General features: G+C 38.1%; 1 pseudogene; it reads right to left on the reverse strand.

Annotated features, from left to right (window-relative positions):
- Positions 1–641: 641 nt before the first annotated feature.
- LOC122127700 lies at positions 642–741 on the reverse strand (annotated as a pseudogene).
- Positions 742–9,144: the final 8,403 nt, after the last annotated feature.

Genomic DNA, 9,144 nt, shown 5'->3' on the forward strand with positions numbered 1-9,144 from the left:
TCAATACAACATATTTTCACAATCCAAATAACAACAATATCTTATAGTAACAATTCACGGATTCTGTGGAGTTCTTCAAAGTGAATTGTCTGCTTTTGATGTCAAAAGGTATTCAAGAGTTTTTGTATACATCTATAATGATTTATGCAGAGTTTGTGATTTTGTTGATCGGAAATAATTTTAACTTATCTGTTGAAATGAGTAGTATAGAAACTAAAGATATTTCCGTTGTTTGTCTGAAAAAGTATATTTTAAAATATTCTATATTCTATGTTTGTATAGTGTCCATAATCTATTTTATTCTCTCCTAGATATAATACATTGAATTCTACATTGTTTTATAACATATAGGTTCATTAATGTGTCCTTTCAGATTGCATTCCATACAGAAATAGTTTAAGATTCCTTTTTTTTTCCCCTAGGTCCTTTTAGTATTATATTTCTTTGGGATAAAACGACAATGTTGTCTAATATCAAAAGTTGTGTAAAGGTTATGCTATGTAAAGGCCTTTCTAAGGTGAAAATTTAATACACTGATGTCAAAGTAACTTTTAATTATATTAATTAGGTGTATTGTTTCACTTGTAATTGTGTAATCAACTTTTTAATAGCTGTTTTTCATTTCTTGCATCTGAAGAATGAAAAATTTTGAATACTTGACAAATTTTCATATCATCCTTGTACAAGTGCCATGTTAATCTCTGTATTGTTGTAATTTTGGTATACAAGCTGCTGAAGAATGTAGTATCCTGTAAATTTTAGTAGTTAATGATGAAATATTTATACAGGCTTATATGCTTAGGTGCCTATTTGTAACAAGGAAACTTTATTGTTCCTAAAAATGCTATTAATCTTATTTCCCTAAAATTCTGTGAATAGTTGAGAAAAAATGTTGTTCAGTTGATTGCTCACATTTGCAATTTTTTTGTAAATGACTATTTTAAGTCCTTTTCATTTAGAATTTGATCATATTTTCAAGTATTAATAGCTAAGTCCAAATGAGATGGCTTTTTCAAGTACTTATTTATCCAACTGTGTTAGCTCTGTGGAGCCAATGGATTCAAAGTAAGCCTTGTTTAAGAGCTACTTCTAAGCATATGCAGCTGAGATTTTCCCAAATAAGGTCTTACTGGCACAAATGTCTACCTGACCCTTTACCCTTCTTCCATGTAGGAACAGACCAACCAGAATATCTTACTCTGACAGCATAGATTGTATTAGTGGAACAAAACTAATCTTAGTTACAAAGGATCATAGAGAGATGAACAGTTCAGCCAGAACTGTTCATACTAGAAGGCATTTTATCAAAATATGATTGTTTATGATACCTACCATTTAAAAAGTAGCTAAAGCCAAGAAAGTGAAAAAATGTTCATATTCATGATTACCTAATGTCTTGGCCTGTCTACCTTCCAAACAGGCAGGAACTTACACTACTGCCATTTTATCACCAAATATTTTCATAGTTGCAAGAGAAGTCCATATATTTCTCTTCATTATTAGGCCTTAAATTGGTAATGTTTTTTATTATTTTTATTTCTATTATTATTTTTATTGTGAACAAAATATACAGAGGGGTTACATTACATGGGCAAGATAATGAGTACATTTCTTATCAAGCATTGCAACCTCCTTCTTTGTTTACCCTTCACATCCCTTCCCAGCCTCCCCCCGACCCCCAACCAATCCTCCCCCCCACCAAAGTTGTAAAGTTCATTTTGGACATGACAACTTGTACTTCTCATTGTTGCACGTGTCCACCAGTATCCTTAAACGACTTGTTTTTCCCCTTCTACTTCACAAATTATACCGACATCAAATATAGTGAAAGCAGGGGTTATAATGTGGGGGAGGGACATACAAAGCAACAAAAAGATAATCTTATAAGTGCATTAGAAACAAATGCATGAAAGAAAAAAAACATTTAAATACATATCTTAGGATTCATTTTCCTCACATCACATTATCTGAACTTTTCTGCTTGACTCATACATATACTAGATATTGCAAATAAGAAAAACCATGGTAACTAGGTTTCTTTGGGCCTGGCTTACTTCACTTAATATAATTTTTTCCAAGTCTTTCCATTTCCTAACAAATGGGGCAATGCCATTATTTCTGATGGAGGCATAGAATTCCATTGTGTATATATACCACATATTCTTGATCCATTCATCTACTGAGGGGCATCTGGATTGGTTCCAGATCTTAGCTATGGTAAATAATTCTGCAATAAACATAGGTGTGCTGATAGCTATAGTGTGGTCTTGTTTGTAAACATTTGGGTAAATGCCAAAGAGTGGGATTGCTGGGTCATAGGGGAGCTGTATGTGAAGTTTTTTGAGAAGTGGTTGAACAGGTTTACACTCCCACCAACAATGCAGTAAGATTCTCTTCTGTCCACATCCCCTCCAGCATCTGTTGTTATTAGAGTTCTTCATTTTTGCCATTCTAACTGGGGTGAGGTGGTATCTCAATGTTGTCTTTATTTGCATTATCACCCTACACCAGAATCAACTCCAAATGGATCAAAGACTTCGGAGTCAAAGCAGACATTCTGAAAACATCACAGGATGGAATAGGAGAAACCCTAGGTCTCCTTGGCGCAGGCCGAAATTTTCTTAATAGAGACCCGGAAACACAACAAATCAAAGAAAGGTTGGACAAATGGGATTGCATGAAGTTGCAGAGCTTCCGCATGGCAAAGGACATAGCTAGCAAGATCAATAGAAAGCCCACGGATTGTGAGAAGATCTTCACTAGCCATACAACGGACAAGGGTCTCATATCTAAAATATACTTGGAACTCAAAAAATGAAATTCCCAACAACAAATACTCAAACAAACAACTGTCCAATAAATAAGTGGGCTAAAGACTTAAAGAGAAACTTCTTTGAAGAAGAAAGAAGAATGGCCAATAGACACATGAAGAAAAGCTCAACCTCCCTAAATTGCTAATGTTTTAACCACAGTGTTTCCTCTTGCATCCAGGCTGTAAATCTACAAATGGTAAAGCTTTAGGTTTAACTCTACCAAACACTGAGGTAGAGATAATGGAATAATACTTTAAAACAGAGTTGCCTTTGATACCCTAACCCCAACAGAACAATGCAAAACATGAGCCTTTTCATAATATTATATATAGTTATATATTTTACATTTATATGTGATGATTTTATATTGTACACTATGAAAGTTACTAGATTTAATTGATAATTTGACAAATAAATTGATATTTATTTCAATCAATACAATTAGAATATAAATAATTAGGTTTAGAATATATATCAGAATATAAAATGTATCAATGCAATATTTTAGGTACAAACTTGTGATACCTTCTAAGTGTACATGGCCTTCTGAATTCACATAGCAAAAAATGAGTGTTGTTTTCCTCTAATCTATATGGGATTTTATTCTGTTGCTCCGTTTATTGTTTTAACTCGCTGGTCCCAAACTGTTTTTCTCCATATTTCTGAAGCATTCCAGTGATTATGCCCAAATTTTGCTGATATGATGTCTAAAAAATACTTCTCTTCTGTAGGACCCATGGGTCCTAGGATCTCAGGTCCCAGTTACCTGTATCATCAGATAACAGGGGCAAGACTTCTCACCTAGGCCCATGCAACATGCCAACAGAAGGTAATTGAAGAGCGATCTGGTCGTTAACTGGACATAATCAACTCCCAAGCTTTCCTGCATGGTCTGGCTTGTATGTCCTGCTCAGCTTTCTCTCTCAAAGCTGGAGCTCTACCCTCTAGGCCACTACTCCACTTCTGGTTCACTGGTGGTTTATTGTAGATAAGAGTCTCACCGAGTTTCCTGCTCAGCTGGCTTTGAATGGCGATCTCCTGAAGAGGCTTCAAGTGGCTTTTCTCAGGGATTCGCAGAGGAGCCGCTTCACACAAATCCTTAGTCTAAATCTCGAGAGGTACTAGAGAAAAACAGAAACAGGAAGATGCTTCTAGTGTGTTCTAGATACTTAAATTTGGAGACACAAAACACTCATAATGATTAGATCATTTCATAGGCAAAAGGAGCAATGCAGACAGTATGAGGATCACTCCAGATTTCGGTCCTCTCATCCTGAGACAGTAAATTCTAGCTCAATGCTAAGTGACAGAATTGGCATATTATGTGGATATTTGCTCCAAAATACTGTGACACTCATTTCTCACGTTTGGCCGCAACCCTGTGACCAGAGAAGAAGATGAGGAGAGAAAGCAACTATAATAAACATTGGGTAGTTTACTTATTAATTCAAACCATTGGAATGACCCTGCTAAGAAGTCAGATTGTCCAGATTAAAAAATGAATAAGAAAGGAAAGAACATGTCAATGGCTGCTGATTGTAATCCCACCTCCTTAGGATGCTGAGATGGAGAGAATCTTATCTTGAATCCAGCCAGTGTAGGAAAGTCTATGACACTGTTACTTCTAAGAGATCACAAAAAACCAGAATTGAGGCTATGACTCAAGCTTCATGTACTACCCTTGAGCAAAAGGAGCTCAGGGACAATGCCTAGGCTCATAGTTCAACCTCAGGACCTGCCCCCTCAAAAAGAGCCTGTACTTCCATGTCATTGTCTATGTATGGATGTATTCCTATAGGTGAAGCTATAGAATAGCTATGATGAATGGCACCAAGCTAGGAAATTTGTATTCAATACAATAATTTCATAACACAGAGACTTCTTTCAAGACAGTGCATGTTCCAGGGAACTCATCACAATTCCCAGTGTCACCTGAGGGTTTCTCTGCATCCCAGGCCTGCTGGAAGAAGTCTCTCACATTGTGTGGACAGGCAGACAAAAGGCCTCACTCCTGTACAGCTTGGTAACAAACAATTCCACCTGAGCCAGTTAGTGAGGATGAATGTGAGCGTGCTCTGAAGGTCAGGAGAAAAGGGTCTCTTTGTACCCCAAGCTATCTCTCTCCCCAGTGCTCTGTTTTAACAACAAGTTTTCATTTGTGTCACTTTCCATGGCAGATAAAGTTATGTGCACTTATCCTGCCTTTGTGAGACTATGTTTTTGTGTTCAGATAAAGTGCTCAATATAATTCAGGAGTACTTCTGGCAGACAACTAGGGCACTGAATCTAATGAAATGTTTCATTGGAGTAATGATGGGCCTATGATGCCTCTCCTAGGTTTGGAAAATCCAAGCATACGTTGGATATCACAAAGCTTCCTGTCATCTAGGGCTGGTGAAGCTCATCAGGGTTTGAAACCTTTGACCTCTCCTTGTTGGGCCCTGGGTGGCTAGGTTTTGATCACAAGGCCTTTGTGCTGAGCAGGAGCACAGTGCAGAAGCCCAGTGCCTTACCATTTTGTGTAACAACATCACTTCTGGTCTGTGAGTGTGTGTGTTTGTGTGGGGGTGGGGGTGGGGGGGGTGGGGGCATGTGTGCACGCACACACATACATGAGTCCTGGAGCTTGAACTCAGGACCTGAGCACTGTACCTAGTTTCTCTTGTAGAAGGATAGCCTTCTCTCACTGGAGCCACAGAGCCACTTCAGGGTTTTTCCTAATGATATGGTCCTGAGAAATCAAGCCTAGGGTTTCATAGATGCAAAACACTCTATCCCTAATGCACTTTCCCAGGCCTCTACCTCAGGTTTGTTAGTGTTTTCTGTCTTTTGTTGTTGTTTTTGTCAGTTGTAGGAGTTGAAGTCTGGGCCTGGGTGCTTTCCTTGAGCTCTTCAGCTCAAGTCTTGTGCTCTACCACTTAAGCCACAGCGCCACTTCAGGTTTTCTGGTGGTTCATTGGAGCTAAGTGTCTCAAAGACTTTCCTGCCCAGGCTTGATTTGAACCATGATCCTCAGATCTCATTCGCCTGAGTAGCTAGGATTACCAGCATAAGGAAAGCACCCTGCTTCCACTTCAGGTTCTTAGTGGTGAATTGGAGATAATAGTCTCATGGGACCTTTTGTGTCTGGGATATTTTGGAACCCAGATCTTCAGATTTCAGGTTCCTGAGAAGGCTGGATGACAGACCAGCTACTGACCCCTTGGGCTTGGCTTCTGCTGCAAGGGGGTCCATGGTTCCAAGTGGTGAAGTGCTAGCCATGAGCCCTAGAGGTAAGGGTCAGCACCTAGAACCCGAGTTCAAGGTTCATGACAGAAAAAAAGAAAACATTTGTCCGCAGAAGACAACTCACTAGTCTTCAGTAATACATAATTTTATACTTGCCATGGGAGCATATCTGAGACTCAATATTCTTGTCTGCATAATCATCTCAGTTGTGGATGCCTTACAAGGGCACGATGTAAGAATGTACCCTGTGAAGGACACAGTACATGTCACTCTTTGCAGGACTCAGCACACAGCATCTTGTGAAAGACTTAGCACCCAATGCAGGACTCAGCACACTGCACCCTGTGAAGATATAGCTCTGTTCCACAAGCTGTCATTAAAATTAGGGTGCTTTCATCAATATCACCGTTCTTTAAGGAAAATTTCACAAACCATACAAGTTCACATCTAATAGTTTAATGGGGTGGTTTTTTAATTGGGGGAGGTAGACATGGGACTTGAACTGAAAGCATGTGGATACTATTCTAATAATATTTGCTCAAGGCTAGAGCTCTATGACTTGGAGCCATATGTTGAAGAGTCTCGTAGACATCCTGCCAGGACTGGGGTTTAAGCACCCCGAGCAGCTAAGATGACGGGCATAAGCCAGGATGACATGTGTAACCCATGGAGCTAGGTTGCAGTGGTTTACATGTGGCTAAGTCAGGTTAGGTGGCAGCTGTCAGCACCACACACCTAGCTTGCTCTGTAATGAGGTATTTGAAGTTCTGTCCTTCTATAATTGCAGTTAGAACATCCTACCTTTTTTTGGTGGCAATCCTGGGGCTTGAGTAAGAGCTTATAAACTCTCCCTAAGCATTTGTGCTCAAGGCTAGCACTCAATTGGTTGAAAGATAGAAGAACTTACTGTTTTTCTATTTATGTGGCACTGAGGAATTGAACACAGGGCTTCATGATTACTAGGTGAGCACTGAACCACCGAGCCCCAGGAGTGAACAAGGTATAAATAGATAGAGATTTCTGTATATAAATATTGTAGACACAAAAAGAGAGATGTCTGCATATTATTAAATTATAGATAATATTAGTACCAATTCTTAGGTATTAAATTATATCTCCATTTAATGATGTGTCCCAGTTAACAATTAATAAAGCATCAATTAATAATTACTCAATATCAGTATTGTTTATCATATATGTACATATATCCATACATATAATTAATATTTCATAGAATGAGACAGATGTCTATATATTATTGAATTATGCATCATGTGTTACTACCAATTATTAGGTATTTAATTATGTCTCCATGTAATTTTTATTCTGTTAATGCTTAATAAAATATTAATTAAACTTAATGTACTTCCTATACTTATTGTGTCTAATTTTATCCTAGAATTATTCACTACTAATTCAATGTTTATCATAGTGACAATTCTTCCACCTATGACATTTTTATCTTTATTACATCCTATTACATAGCTTATAGATTTGCACACAAATTAAACATCCTACCTAACACTGAGCACTTTCACAGAAAAGGAAATCATGTGTCACACTCGGCTTCTCACTCCAAGATTACATTTTTGGCAGTGCTGGAATCTAAACTCACGGCCTAAAATGCTCATTTCATGAATGGGTTACTGCCAGCACAGCAGCCTCTAGCCAAATCAGCTGCCAGGCGGTCCCCAGTCCCTGACATCCTGGCCCGTATGTTGACTCCAAATTGTGCTTAGTGTAGTTATTCATTTTATTTTTTTGTTTTATTCATTTGCAATTTATTTTATCGACTGCTATTATGCATGGAATATTTACAGCATTTATTACATAGGATATAGATATGCCTATGTATGAAACTTCATACCTGACACCCAGGACTTTTACAGAAAAAGAAAACGTGTCATCATGGGCTTCTTACTGCACAATTCAATTTTTGTGAGTGCTGGCATCTGAACTCACAGCCACAAAGCCCAATTCATGAATGGGTGAGTGTCAACACACCAGCCTGTGGCATATGGAGCTGACAAGCAGTTCCCAGTGCCTGAGATTAAGCCCCAAGGGTTGACAAAATAAGAACAGAATGACATGCAGAAGGTAGTACACAAAAAGATATAGATATTTATAGAGTGCCAAAGATGTCGATACATTACTTAGTTATATAGGCTACATTCCTACCAATTTTTGGGTAATTATTATGCCTCCATGTAATTAATATTATTGTTTTCATACTTAATGAATAATTAATTAAATTAACCACTGTCCCTAAACTATTGCATCCATATAATTAATAGTATTCTCTTAATGTGTCAAAAAATATTCATTAAAATCCATCAGCCTCCTAAAATCAGTCTCTAATTTTATAGTAGCATCATTCAGAGCAACAAATTCAACCTTGACATTAATTTCCATCGGTATTCCTGTGAATAGGAACGAGACTCTTAGGATCTCCCTCCATTGGTAAGGGTCAGGACTGGGCTTCGAACACAGAGCCTATTTTGCCGTGTTGGCCTATGGCTTCCCTGGAAGACCATCAGACTTCAGCAATGCCAGGTTACAAACACTTTTCAGCTGTGTCATTCAGACCCAGGATGATTACCTTTAAAAGAAAAATGTTGCCGGGTGGTTTTTTTTTCTTGTCAGCCTTTGGGGACCCAGGTTCGGCTGTGTGTCCTGTGGCTGCAACCCAGTGTAGAGTGATCAAAGCTGAGGCAGAATTGCCATGCCCTGAGTTCAAGCCCTGTCCTTGACAAAATAAAAATATATACACACATACAGACAGACAGATACAGACATACATTAAAAATATTTTAAAAATTATGAAGCTCCTTGGCTTGGAATTCAGGCCATTTTTCTGCCAGGCCTGGGATTTGAACTCAGGGTTTTGGTCAATCTGCAGCAATGTGGGGGAAGGGGAAGCTCAACGAGCTGGAAGTCAAGAAATTCAGGCCTGATCCCAGGGTCTGAATTCAAGCCCTAGCACTCCAAAAAATAATATTCGTATACATTTTAAATACATGATTTATATTTACATACACATGTTTACTGCATATGGCAGTTAGTGTAGTTATTCATTTTATTTTGTGTTTTATTTATTTATTAT

Source organism: Dipodomys spectabilis, unplaced genomic scaffold (genome assembly GCF_019054845.1).
Source record: "Dipodomys spectabilis isolate Male_0828 unplaced genomic scaffold, ASM1905484v1 ptg000307l, whole genome shotgun sequence".
Classification (NCBI taxonomy): Eukaryota; Metazoa; Chordata; class Mammalia; order Rodentia; family Heteromyidae; genus Dipodomys; species Dipodomys spectabilis.